The sequence below is a fragment of the Bos indicus genome, chromosome 17, assembly GCF_029378745.1.
Source record: "Bos indicus isolate NIAB-ARS_2022 breed Sahiwal x Tharparkar chromosome 17, NIAB-ARS_B.indTharparkar_mat_pri_1.0, whole genome shotgun sequence".
Lineage (NCBI taxonomy): Eukaryota > Metazoa > Chordata > Mammalia > Artiodactyla > Bovidae > Bos > Bos indicus.
This window is the reverse complement of record NC_091776.1, coordinates 14,439,202-14,453,325: the sequence shown is the minus strand read 5'-3', so window position 1 is coordinate 14,453,325 and position 14,124 is coordinate 14,439,202. Positions and strand designations below refer to the sequence as shown.

Here is a 14,124-nt window from a genome sequence, read left to right as displayed (position 1 = left end):
ATATTAATATGGTAATTAGAAGACTTTTAAAACAGACCCGGATATTCTGGCACGATTCACAGTTAGTGGTCTTTGAACTACTGTTGTTGTTCAGCTGCTCAGTCATGCCCGACTCTTTGCGACCCTATGGACTGCAGCACGCCAGGCTTCCCTGTCCTTCACCATCTCCCAGAGTTTTGCTCAAACTCATGTCCAGTGAGTCAGTGATCCCATCCAACCATCTCATCCTTTGTCATTCCTTTCTCTTCCTGCCCTCAGTCTTTCCCAGCATCAGAATCTTTGAAAAGGGTATATACTGAATAAGTTTTGTTTAGATTAGGGACTAAATAAACTGAAGGATCATAGGGTGGTTTAGCTTAATTTGTTCATATTATAGACTGGAAGACTGAAGTACAGATAAATTATGACCAGAGAATCTATACCATGACAATGTATGGATTTGCTCCCGCCCCTGCCCGTCCCATGGCAGCTGTAAGCTGTCATTCACGATCAGTCTTTAAGTTGTATCTGACTTTGCGACTCCATGAACTGTAGCACGCCAGGCTTCCCTGTCCTTCACTCTCTCCCTGAGTTTGCTCAAACTCTTATTCATTGAGTCAGTGATGCCATCCAACCATCTCATACCCTGTTGCCTCCCTCTTCTCTTGCTCTCAATTTTTCCCAGCATCAGGATCTTTTCCAATGAGTCGCATCTCAGTAATCTGACTCTTACGCCCTAGATAGAGTTCTTTGTGTGATACTAAAATATAGCCACGGAATTACTTGTTATTTTATAAAGAATACAAGATGGACTGAATTTCAGTTTAGAGACAGTGCATTTAAAATTTTAATTATAGTAATTTACACATGTCAAGGTTCCCTAATTTAAATGCACTATTTGATGAGTTTTAACAAATACATATAATCATGCACCCATTACCACAAGCATAGTATAGAATATTTTTTATCTGCCAACACATGTACCCCAGGTAATCCATCTTCTTCCTTGTCTCCAAGCCCTGGAAACCACTCATCCATTCTCTTGTCACTATAGACTTATTTGCTTTATGAGAATTCCATGTAAATAAAATCAGGCAGTTTGTAGTCTTTTGCGTCTGATTTGTTTCATTTAGCATAATGCTTTTAAGATTCATCAATGTGTCAGGATTTTTTTCCTTCTTACTCTTGAATAGGGTTCTCCATTGTGTGGTTACATCACAATTTGTTTTTCCATTTACCAGTTGATAATTTAGGTTGTTCCCAGTTTTTAAGTTATTCTGAATAATGCTGCCAGGGATATTCAAATTCAGTTCTTTGAGTCAGTATGTCATTTTTATTTCTCTTGAGTAAATACTTAGGAGTGGGGTTTCTGGGATCTAGTGCATTATTTTCCTTGTGATAAAATAAATATAACCTAAATGTACCATCTTAACTATTTTTAAGTGTATCTGTTCATGTTATTGAAAAAATCTTCATATCTTTTTTCATCTTACAAAAAAAAACTGAAAATATGTACCCATTAAACACCTCGCCACTGCCTCCTGCCCCCATCTCTGGCATTCACCTTTCTACTTTTTGTCTCTATGAATTTGTCTACTCTGGGTACTTCCGTTAAGTGGAATCTTATAGTACTTGTCTTTTTGTTACTGGCTATTTCACTTAGCATAATGTCCTCAAGTTTCATCTATGTTGCAAGAATCTTCCTTCTTTCTTCAGTTCAGTTCACTTCAGTTCAGTCGCTCAGTCATGTCCGACTCTCTGCGACCCCAGGACTGCACATATGAATCGAAGAACACCACACATATGAATCGCAGCACACCAGGCCTCCCTGTCCATCACCAACTCCTGGAGTTCACCCAGACTCACGTCCATTGAGTCAGTGATGCCATCCAGCCATCTCATTCTCTGTCGTCCCCTTCTCCTCCTGCCCCCAATCCCTCCCAGCATCAGAGTCTTTTCCAATGAGTCAACTCTTCTCATGAGGTGGCCAAAGTACTGGAGCTTCAGCTTCAGCATCATTCCTTCCAAAGAAATCCCAGGGCTGATCTCCTTCAGAATGGACTGGTTGGATCTCCTTGCAGTCCAAGGGACTCTCAAGAGTCTTCTCCAAAACCACAGTTCAAAAGCATCAATTCTTCGGCGCTCAGCTTTCTTCACAGTCCAACTCTCACATCCATACATGACCACAGGAAAAACCATAGCCTTGACTAGATGGACCTTTGTTGGCAAAGTAATGTCTCTGCTTTTCAATATGCTATCTAGGTTGATCATAACTTTCCTTCCAAGGAGTAAGCGTCTTTTAATTTCATGGCTGCAGTCACCATCTGCAGTGATTTTGGAGCCCAAAAAAATAAAGTCTGACACTGTTTCCACTGTTTCCCCATCCATTTCCCATGAAGTGATGGGACCAAATGCCATGATCTTTGTTTTCTGAATGTTGAGCTTTAAGCCAACTTTTTCACTCTCCACTTTCACTTTCATCAAGAGGCTTTTTAGTTCCTCTTCACTTTATGCCATAAGGGTGGTGTCATCTGCATATCTGAGGTTATTGATATTTCTCCTGGCAATCTTGATTCCAGCTTGAGCTTCTTCCAGCCCAGCGTTTCTCATGATGTACTCTGCATTTAAGTTAAATAAGCAGGGTGACAATATACAGCCTTGACATACTCCTTTTCCTATTTGGAACCAGTCTGTTGTTCCATGTCCAGTTCTAACTGTTGCTTCCTGACCTGCATACAGATTTCTCAAAAGGCAGGTCAGGTGGTCTGGTATTCCCATCTCTTTCAGAATTTTCCAGAGTTTCTTGTGATCCACACAGTCAAAGGCTTTGGCATAGTCAATAAAGCAGAAATATATGTTTTTCTTAAGGGTTGAACAATGTTTCATTGCATGGATATATCACATTTTGTTTATCCATTCATCCAGTCATAGACACTTGGGTGGCTTCATCGCTTGGTTATTATGAATAATGTTGCTACAAAAACAGGTGTGCAAATATATTGAGACCTTGCTTTTAATTTTTCTGGATATATACCTGGTTGTATAGGTATATTTATTGGATTTCCCTGGTGGCTCAGCTGGTAAAGAATCCACCTGAAGCATGGGAGACTGGGTTCAATCCCTGGTTTGGGAAGATCCCCTGGAGAAGGGAATAGATATTCACTCCAGTATTCTGGCCTGGAGAACTCCATGGACTGTATAGTATAGTCCATGGGGTGCAAAGGTAGGACATGACTGGGCAATTTTCACTCACCTAGATGTAGGATTGTTGGACCATGAAGGTGAAAGTTGCTCAATCGTGTCCAACTTTTTGGGACCCCATGGATTATACAGTCCATGGATTCTCCAGACCAGAATACTGGAGTGGGTAGCCTTTCCCTTCTCCAGGGGATCTTCCCAGCCCATGGATCAAACCCCGGTCTCCTGCATTGCAGGTGGATTTCTTTACCAGCTGAGCCACAAGGGAAGCCCAGGAATACTTGAGTGGGTAGCCTATCCCTTCTTCAGCAGATCTTCCTGACCCAGGAATCAAACTGGGGTCTTCTGCATCGAAGGCAGATTCTTTACCAACTGAGCTATCAGGGAAGCCATACGGTAGGTCTATTTTTAATTTTTTGAGGCCCCTTTGTAGTGTTTTCCATAGCAATTAGATACCATGTCACAATCCCACCAACAGTGCAATTTAATGCCCCCCCTTTTTTTTTGGTGTTAAAAACATAGTACACACAAGTATGGAGCTAAAAGAGTAAAGAGTAATCACAGTAATTGAAATGATTTAGACAGAACAGTTTTAGGAGACAAAGACTGTTTAAAATAACTCCATAGGGTATTCCTTGGTGGTCCAGTGGTTAAGACTCCATGCTTCTACTGCAGCAGGCACAGTTTTGAATTTTGGCTGGGAAATTAAGATCTCACATACTGTGTGTGGGGAGGGGGGTGAGTGGGGGAGACTCTGACTCCAGAATACACAGTGAACTCCTACAATCCAATATCAAAACTGGAAACACCCATTTAAGGAAAAAAATAACTCAATATATCAAATAAGCAATTTTTGTAAAGCACAGTTATTTCCCATCACACTTCTTAACAAGAAGCGATGGGGATATGACAGTGAGCCTCTAGATGGGACATTCTAGGTCCTTCAAGGGTCTGTCTTGCTTATAGCTAAGGTAAATGCATATATGCATGCTGACACCAACATCCACCTTCTTCTTGCTAATATGAATCAACACACGTACAAGTTGACATCTATGAGTGTGCACTACACATATAAATATAGCTTGTTAAAAAATAAAAATTGTTTTCAAATTGACTTCAGAGGACTTGCTCAGAAGGGCACTGACTCACAAAGTGTCTCAAGATGATTTTTCAATGCAACAAGTTTTAGAATTAATAGGAAACAACAAATTGACTGGTTTGTCATTCCAGGAACCTAGAAAAAGTTAGAGCTGGAAAAATCAATGAGCGCAAAACATACTGGCTAGGGCAGAGAGAGAAACTGTTAGAAATGGACGGCTTACAAGGGGGATTATCACTTGGTGAGGAAATCAGCCAACTTCCAGGGCCAGCCTGTGCTTTGAAATTTTATTCCTCTATGACATTTCCACCCTGCTCAGTCCTGGGAAATCTACTCATGAAAGAGCTCTTGAAACTGAAGTAAAGAAGGAGAAGTTGGTTCTTAGGATGTCAGAGGCAAGAGCTATCAAGTACTAGAGACAGGCAGTCCCCAAGTAAATAAGAAAATAAGTAGCTGGCAATCTAGAAAGCCCATAGGAAGTGATGAGAAACTCTGTAAAGGAGACTTTTTATGTTCCAAGGTATACACACCAAAAGGAAAAAAGTCATAAATTCTTATAACAATCTGATTAAGTAACAAGCATTAGTTGATATGTTTTTTAAGAGCCTGAAATTTAATATACATTGGAGAATATACTTTTTTATTTTCCCCTAGTCATCTAGAATGCAGAATAAGAAGGTAAGAAAGGCAGTGTAAAAACAAACAAACAAAAATCCCTGTCAGAAACTACACATTCAGCCATTCTGAATAAATATTAGAAGCAGATACACACTAGACTTGCAGAGTAAGTACCCAATATTATCTTTATAAATCTTTATTAAATATATTTCCCAATATATTTCACCTAATGAATAGTTGAATATTGATTTATCACAATTCATGAAACAAAAGTGACTGATATTTTTCCCCTTCCTATTTAATTTTCTTTCATCTGACAGCTCTGCTGATTGAAGTACAAATGCATTTAAGTAGGTAGATTTCTGGGTTAAATAATAAGACTGAACTATAACTCTTATTGAAAATCATTTGACTCGTGGAATTCTGCTAAAACAGCAAAACAATCCATACAAGCTTTTAAAAATGAGAGTTGGTGGGGGAAAAAAGATAGTTTAATTACGTCTCATGTAATCAAAATATTCAGTTTGCCTAAATGGTCCCTTCTCCCTAGGATTCTGGAAATTTTACTTTGGGAAACCATTTGATCAGTTATATGGAACAGTCAAGAACATGGAATACTGGTATTTATTTTAGTTATAAAAGAAGGCTCTATTTTATTGATAGCAAGTTAAGAATCCCCAAGAGTTAGAGGAGAAAGTTTTGTTTCCAAAACATCAGATGTAACTTGAGATACACACTGAGGTCTCTCGCTATGATCTGGACAAACCCCTTATTTAATAGAGTCTCCAAGGAGCACTGACGTGTCATTTCCAGGTTGCTTTCATAAAGACACTTTAGCAGCTGGCTCTCAGTCTTAAGGGAAGCTTCCCAGGTGGTGCTGGTAGCAAAGAATCCACTTGCCAATACAGGACATGCAGGAGACACGGGTTCGGTCCCTGGGTCAGGAAGATCCCCTGGAGGAGGAAATGGCAACCCACTCCAGTATTCTTGCCTGGAGAATCCCATGGACAGGGAAGCCTGGTGGGCTAACAGTCTGAAGGGTCCTAAAGAGTTGGACATGACTGAGCGACTAAGCATGCAGGGTATTTTATCAATGAAGAAACTGAGGCAGAGAACACCCCAGTGTCTTGTCCAGGAGTCAAAGCTTCATCTTCTGATTAGAGCATTTTTTAACTTCCCCACTTTGTCTTATTATATTACTTGATTATACCTTCTTGATTATACATGATACATTCTTTAAGCATACAAATTTCCTTTAATATGTATCTTTAATAGGGCAGTGAGACAAGAAATCACCTTTCTTTAAAAGCACAGCATCTAATTCCTGATTAAATCAGACAGTGTTGGAACCCCACTGGCACAGTTCGTTTCATGCCTAGAAAAGTCCACGACTCGGGGGAGATGAGGGACAGGGTTGGAGCAGCATGGAACTGTCTGTCTAGAGGAGTCTTTGAGACTTCTGTTCGCAGCAATTTGGCTTGCTAGGTATTCTTAGATGCTCTCTCACTACAAAATATTTAGAAGAACTAATTATTCCATCTTTTCTGTGCTCATAGGAAGTAACAGAAATCATCAAGGGGCAAAACAAAACAAAAACAATACCCTAAAACCACCGAGCCCTAACCCCTCAATAGCTAGAGAAGCAAATCCCACTCTAGCTGGAATTCAGAGTCGGCACTGAAGGGAGACTGGGCTGTGGCCCATCAGGGAGCTGAGCCTGAAACTCTGGGATCTGGTTCGGGATGCAGGGGAGCAGGAGTGTTTCTGGGTCAGCATTGTTCTCAGATGCCAGAAGAAGCATTGCAAATCCTCCTTGGAGAAAAACTTCTTCAAGGAAAGTCCCCAGGTCTTTTCACAGATTCAGATCAAATCATGTGAGAAATATCTTAAATGCATAGAAAAGATAGTTCATTACAAAGATGACTTTTAGACTAAGAGCAGACTTCTTGACAAGACAATGGAAGCTGGAAGACAATGGAATAATAACTTCAAAGTGCTTTGAGATAGTAACTGTCAATCTAGAATTTCAAGACTGAGGTTGAAATAAAGACATGTTTTGATATGCAAGAGCATTTACCCTCAGTAGACCTAGAGTCAAGGAGCTTTAAAATCATCCAAAGAACTCCTCTGAGATGCAAGGTATAACTTCTATGACTTAACATACACAACTATGACCAAATAAATAAATAAACAGATTTTTTTTTTAAAGGAAAGAATAAAGAGAGTCTTTTGCTGAATGTGCTTGGAAACTGCTTTTCACCTCCTCCTTAACTTTACCCAGAGAAACAGCAAATCAGAGAAGTGGGGTGACACATGACTGTGGCTGACCACACCATCCCTTTCAACTGGATAAAGTTGATTATTGAAAAGCCTCAGCATGTTTGACTTGGGGTTGACCAAAACCACAGGATGATTCAATGCTGTTTCTGGTCTCTTGGTTTTACATCCTGTGGTTTGCTCTTCATTGGCTGTCTTTCCAATCAGAGCAATTTCCTAATAAGAAAGTGACTAATGAGAAGAAAAAGACAGATGACATTTATCTTGAGAATAAGACAAGGCTAAGAAGTGTCTAATTTCCATGTCCTTTTCCAACATAGCCAATGAGGGAGAATTTATTCCTCTAGCTCTTTTCCTCTCCCAACTGTTTTTTTTTTTTTTTAAATATAATACCTCTGCATCATTGTCTGAGGACACTGATGATATTCTGGGACCTTGAGGTCCCCATGAAACCACAGCATAAAACTAGTTACTTCTTTCACCTACTTATAAGTAGAATACATGTTTAGCATCTGTAAATTATGATTAATGTACAAAGAATGAGTCTGCTTTCCATTCAACTGTTTACACATCAGCTCATGCTTATTTTATTCATGAAAATAAGTAATTGGTAAGCATTTATTTTAGCAAGACTTTCAGAAAGGTTTAAATAACCAAATTAAACTTTTATGTACTGAGATATTTAAGTATCTATGGAGAGTAGGTGACGACGAATACCACAATGCTACTTGAATGTGCATGCAAACTGTGCAGCTTCTTGCTGTCTTATAATCTCACAGAGGTGCAGAAGAATCAGGATGCAACTGTGCACGTCCTGGTTTCATACTCTAGGTAAGGCCCCTGACTCTGTTATACTGTCTCTCTTTAAACTTTTTACTGCAAGCATGAGAACAGTCCTTAGTGTGAGGAATCAAAGGGTAAAGCTCAGGTGCCAAGCAGTCTGAGCTGCATGTGTCAGCTATGCAGGGAGTTTTCTGGGAACACCAGCTCTTTTGAACCTAATCCCCTTGCAGGGAGGTGAGTTGAGTTTGGGTGTAACTTTTCCCACTTGAGGTGGAGACATCTCCATATCACACTGTCAGACCCTCTGAGCTCTCTGTTTCCTCTGCTTGTCATCCTACAGGGTAGCTCTTTCCAGAGGCAGAGGGGTGGCCTCTCCCATTTTAGCAATTATATACAATCTTCCAAATTGGATTGTTTATCACTTTATTTCTCCCATGCATAGAATCATTGTCCTCCAGACACTGCTTGTGGACAGAAAATATGCCACCGGTACCGGAAGTAGCCCGGCGGGAATCCTGAGCAGAGGATGAGGGCACTTCCTCCGTCAGCGGCTCCGCCCACCTGCGGCCACTGCCCTAAAGACCCAGGCCCTTGTTCCTCTGCAAAGACTCCAACTAAAGCTCTGTGTGGACCTGGGAAAGAGGGCTGGCACATCCTTCTGGGGATCAACTAGCCAAGAAGTCCTCAAGGACTACCTCACCTTGTTTTTCTTCTTGCTGCTTTTCCCACACCGGGTAATACCAGGGGAAAAGTTGAGTCATCCTGGAGTGTGAAGTCAAGTGGGCCTCAGGAAGCATTACTACAAACAAAGCTAGTGGAAGTAATGGAATTCCAGCTGAGCTATTTAAAATCCTAAAAGATGATGCTGTTAAAGTGCTGTATTTAATACACCAGCAAATTTGGAAAATTCAGCAGTAGCTACAGGACTAGAAAAGGTCAGTTTTCATTCCAATCTCAAAGAAATGCCAAGGAACATGCCAAGAAATGTTCAAACTACTGCGCAATTGCACTCATTCCACATGCTAGCAAGGTTAAGCTCAAAATTCTTCAGGATAGGCTTTAACAGTGCATAACCGAGAACTTCCAGATGTACAAGCTGGGTTTCAAAGAGGCAGAGGAACCAGAGATGAAATTGCCAGCATTCGTTGGATCATGGGGAAAGCAAGGGAGTTGCAGAAAAACACCTACTTCTGCTTCATTGATTACACTAAAGCTTTGACTGTGTGGATCACAACAAACTGTGGAAAATTCTTAAAGAGATGGGAATACCAGACCACCTTACCTGTCTCCTGAGAAAGCTGTATAGAGAGCAAGAAAGAACAGTTAGAACAGGACATGGAACAACTGACTGGTTCCAAATTGGGAAAGTAGTATGACAAGGCTGTATATTGTCACCCTGCTTATTTAACTTCTGTGCAGAGTACATCCTGTGAAATGCCAGGCTGCATGATTCACAAGCTGGAATCAAGATTGCTGGGAGATTTATCAACAATCTCAGATATGCAGATGATAATACTTTAATGATAGTGAAGAAGAACTAAAGAGTCTCTTGATGAGGGTGAAAGAGAAGAATGAAAAAGCTGGCTAAAAACTCAACTTCAAAAAACTAAGATCATGGCATCCAATCCCATCAATTCATGGGGGCAAATAGATGGGGAAACAATGGTAACAGTGACAGATTTCAGTTTTTGGGCTCCGAAATCACTGTGGATTGTGATTGAAGCCATAAAATTAAAAGACACTTGCTTTTTGCAAGGAAAGCTATGACAAACCTAAACAGCATATTAAAAAGTAGAGACATTACTTTGCCAATAAAGATCCATATAGTCAAGCTATGGGTTTCCCAGTAGTCATGTATGGATGTGAGAGTTGAACCATAAAGAAAGCTGAGCACCAAAGAATTGATGCTTTTGAACTGTGGTGCTGGAGAAGACTCTTGAGAGTCCCTTGGATAGCAAGGACATCAAACCAGTCAATCCTAAAATAAAGCAAGCCTGAATATTCATTGAAAGGACTGATGCTAAAGCTCCAATATGTTAGCCACCTGATGTGAAGCGCCAACTCATTGGAAAAGACTGGATGCGGGGAAAGATTGAGGGAAAGGGGAAAAGTGGCAGAGGATGAGATGGTTGGATGGCATCACTGACTCAATGGACATGAATTTGAGCAAACTCTGGGAGATAGTGAAGGACAGGAAAGCCTGGCATACTGCAGTCCATGGGGTTGCAGAGAATTGGACACAGCTTAGCAACTGAACAACAGCAATGAAACTCGAGTTGCTGAAGTTACAGGTAGTTGGCATATCTGGTGCCTTTGCGAGGGGAGGAGACTACAGGACTACCCAACTCTAAACATAGCCAAAGACAAACATGAAGATCTTGAAGATGTGCTACAAGGCCTTGTCCTTTATTTGGTTATGTCCTATGTAATAATGTAATAGTCATGAAACAGTGCAGGACCCTATGGTCCTTACCTCCCCACCATATCCTGTACCTGCCTTTTATCTGTGGAAAACTTCAGTCAAAAAAAATAAATGTAATCAGAGAAGTGAGAAATGCAGAAACAAAGGAAAACAGTCAAAGGAGACAGAATAATAATGATGTAGTCATGAAGCATAGTCAGGGACCTTTGGTTCTTTCTCAAGGGCTATAGATAATAGTTTGAGGCATCAGTGGTCTTACATATTAGAACACCAGGGTGAAGAAGCTAACTACATGATGACCAGACTGTACCCACGACATAAGCTGCCACAGTTCTGAGAATTGGCCTCAAAGAAATGGGAACAAACAGATCCTGGAACTGAAGATTAACTGTACCTTAAACAATCAAGATGATGCTGGTCAGACCACCGACAACCAATTTGAAGATGACTGTCAGAGCTGACTGGCTATTTCTGCAGGTAGCCCCCTCCGTCTATAAAAGCTCTTGTCACTCTGGATGCCAGTTGGGGGAGAGTAGGCCTTTGGACAGATGTCTGCCATCCACTCATTCCAGTTGCCAGCATCTGAAATAAAGCAAACTTTCTTTTCCACCAACCTGACTTGTCTTGCGGCTTTTGAGTGGCAAGCAGCCAGAGCCCACCTCACTCTTTCAGTAACAGCTGGTATTTCAAAATGAATTTCTGACTTACTGCCAAATCCCCTGTGCCCTGGGGGCAGAGGAGAATTCATTCCTATTTCTCTTCTCAACTTTGGCACCACTGATATTTTAGACAGTAGTAGCAATTGCACCCCACTCCAGTACTCTTGCCTGGAAAATCCCATGGATGGAGGAACCTAGTGGGCTGCAGTCCATGGGGTCGCTAAGAGTCGGACACGACTGAAAGACTTCACTTTCACTTTTCACTTTCATGCATTGAAGAAGGAAATGGCAACCCACTCCAGTGTTCTTGCCTGGAGAATCCCAGGGACGGGGGAGCCTGGTGGGCTGCTGTCTATGGGGTGGCATAGAGTTGATCACGACTGAAGTGACTTAGCAGCAGCAGCAGCAGCAGCAGTGTTAGTTTCTCAGTTGTGTCTGACTTTTTGTGACCCCACGGACTGCAGCCTATTAGGCTCTTCTGTGCATGGGATTCTCCAGGCCAGAATACTGGAGTGGGTAGCCTTTCCCTTCTCCAGGGGATCTTCCCAACCCAGGGATCGAACCTGGGTCCCCTGCATTGCAGGCAGATTCTTTACTGTATGACCTACAGGGAAGTCTCTGTATTTTAGACAGATAATTGTTTATTGTTGTGGCTGTGCTGTGTGTTGTTGAATGTTTAGCGAGTGTAAGCATAGATTCTGACAGACTGGACATATGGAAGGTCAGATCATGTATAAAAATAGAACTCTGACACACAACCTCCAGCAACTAGCAGAGGAAGTCAAACTACAACCACTATTAATCATCTACCCCAAATTGTCAGAACTTAATCAATAACCCCCAGCTTTTCTGATTCATGCCTGGCTTCCAATTTGGGAGCAACCAGAGAAAGCCAACTATGCTCCCCTGTCCATCCACAGGCTGCCTCCAGTTTATCCAAGCTGACAGCGTCTAATAAGGGCACACCCTTTCTTCACTATAAAGCTTCCCACTCCTCTGCCTACCTTTGCCATTATTGTTGTTCAGCCACTAAGGCTCCTCTGTCCTTCACCATCTCCTGGAACTTGCTCAAACCCATGTCCATTGAGTCGGTGATTCCATCCCACCATCTCATCCTCTGTCACCCGCTTCTCCTCCTGCCCTCAGTCTTTCCCAGCATTAGGGTCTTTTCCAATGAGTCAGCTCTTTGCAACAGGTGGTCAAAGTATTTGAGCTTCAGCTTCAGCATCAGTCCTTCCAACAAATATTCAGAGTTGATTTCCTTTAGGATTCTCTGGTTTGATCTCCTTGGTGTCCAGGAGATTATCAAGAGTCATCTCTAGCACGACAGTTCGAAAGCATCAGTTCTTCAGCACTCAGTCTTCTTTATGGTCCAACTCACATCCGTATATGACTACTGGAAAAACTGTAGCTTTCACTATATGGATGTTGTTGGCAAAGAGATGTCTCTGCTTTTTAATACATTGTCTAGGCTTGTCATAGCTTTTCTTGCAAGGAGCAAGTGTCTTTTAATTTGATGGCTGCGGTCACCGTCCGCATTGATTTTGAAATTCAAGAAAATGAAATCTGTCACTGTTTCCACTTTTCCCGGTCTATTTGCATGAAGTGATGCCTCCCTTCGAGTCTCTGCCAAATGCAGTGATGGTGTTTGACCCCCTTGGTGTAGTGAACTCTGAATAAATTAGCTTGTGATGTAATAAAGTTTTGGTTTTTGTCCCCATTTCCTGACACGCAGCTCCTAAGTCTTTGAAGCCAGGTACCTTCTGTATGCTAATAGGCTTACCTTGTGGCTCAGGAGTGAAGAGTCTGCCTGCCAATGCAGGAGACATTGGTTCAATCCCTGGGTCAGGAAGATCCCCTGGAGAAGGAAATAGCAACCCACTCCAGCGTATTCTGGCCTAGGAAATCCCGTGGACAGAGGAGCCTAGCAGGCTACAGTCCATGGAGTGGCAAAAGAGTCACGACTTAGTGACTGAAAGCAATGAAATGACTGGTAGCTGGCGCTCTCAGGGAGCCACTGGATGGGGACTGGTTGCCAGGGAAACCAACCAGGCGATCATTGTAACTTTCAGTCCCACTCCCTGACCTCCAGGGAGAGGAAGGGCTGGAGGTTGAGTTAATTACCAATCATGCCTAAGTAATGAAGCCTCCATAAAATAGTCCTAGTCAAGGAGTTCAGAGAGCATCTAGGTTGCCGGGAGGGTGACTTACTCAGAGGGCATGAAAGTTCTGTGTCCCTTCCACACTCCTTAGCTTATGTGTCTCTTCCTTCTGCCAATACTGAGGCTCCTCTGTCCATGGGATTCTCCTGGCAAGAATGCTGGAAGTGGGTAGCCATTCCCTTCTCCAGGGGATCTTCCTGACCCAGGAACCAAACCCAGGTCTCCTGCACTGTAGGCAGATTCTTTACCGTCTGAGCCACCAGGGAAGCCCATCCTTTCTGATAAACCTGTAATCTAATAAGTGATCTGTTTTCCCGGGTTATGTTAGCTGTTCTAGAAAATCACTGGACCCAAAGAAGAGGTGGTGGGAAACTCCAATTTATACGCCATCAATTAGAAGCACAGGTGACAACTTGGACTTGCTTTTGGCATCTGAAGTAGGAGCAGTCTTGTGGCACCGAGTCCTTAAACTGTGGGTTCTCTGTTGTCTCTGGGCAGATAGTGTCAGAATTGAATAGAATTTTAGGATACCCACTTGGAGTCTGCATAAACTGGAGAATTACTTGGTGTGGGAAAAACCTGCACACATCTGGTGTCAGCAGTGAAATGAGTACAGAAAAGTGTAGCTAACTTTTACGGAATTTGCATGTGGTTCTGTCATTTTTGCCCGTCACATAATTCTAATGAGATAGAAAACATGACCTTTAGGGAGTGGACACAGATTAGCTAAATTCTGACTGTATAGCAGTGGTGAGGTCAGAAAGAATAGGGCATTGTGGCATATAATTGGGGGGCAGTTTTAGTTGTTGGTGGGGCTGGAGGGAGGAGAAGAAAGAGACTGAGTATATAGAGACATTGGTCTCTATATATAGAGACCAATATATATATACAGACATATATAGACTATATATAGAGACATTGGTCTCT

At 41.9% G+C, this 14,124-nt stretch overlaps 1 protein-coding gene across 1 annotated transcript in view; it reads right to left on the bottom strand.

Annotated features, from left to right (window-relative positions):
* The window catches only part of LOC109571539 (FRAS1-related extracellular matrix protein 3-like), a 108,003-nt gene that overhangs the window by 13,751 nt on the left and 80,128 nt on the right, over positions 1 to 14,124 (bottom strand).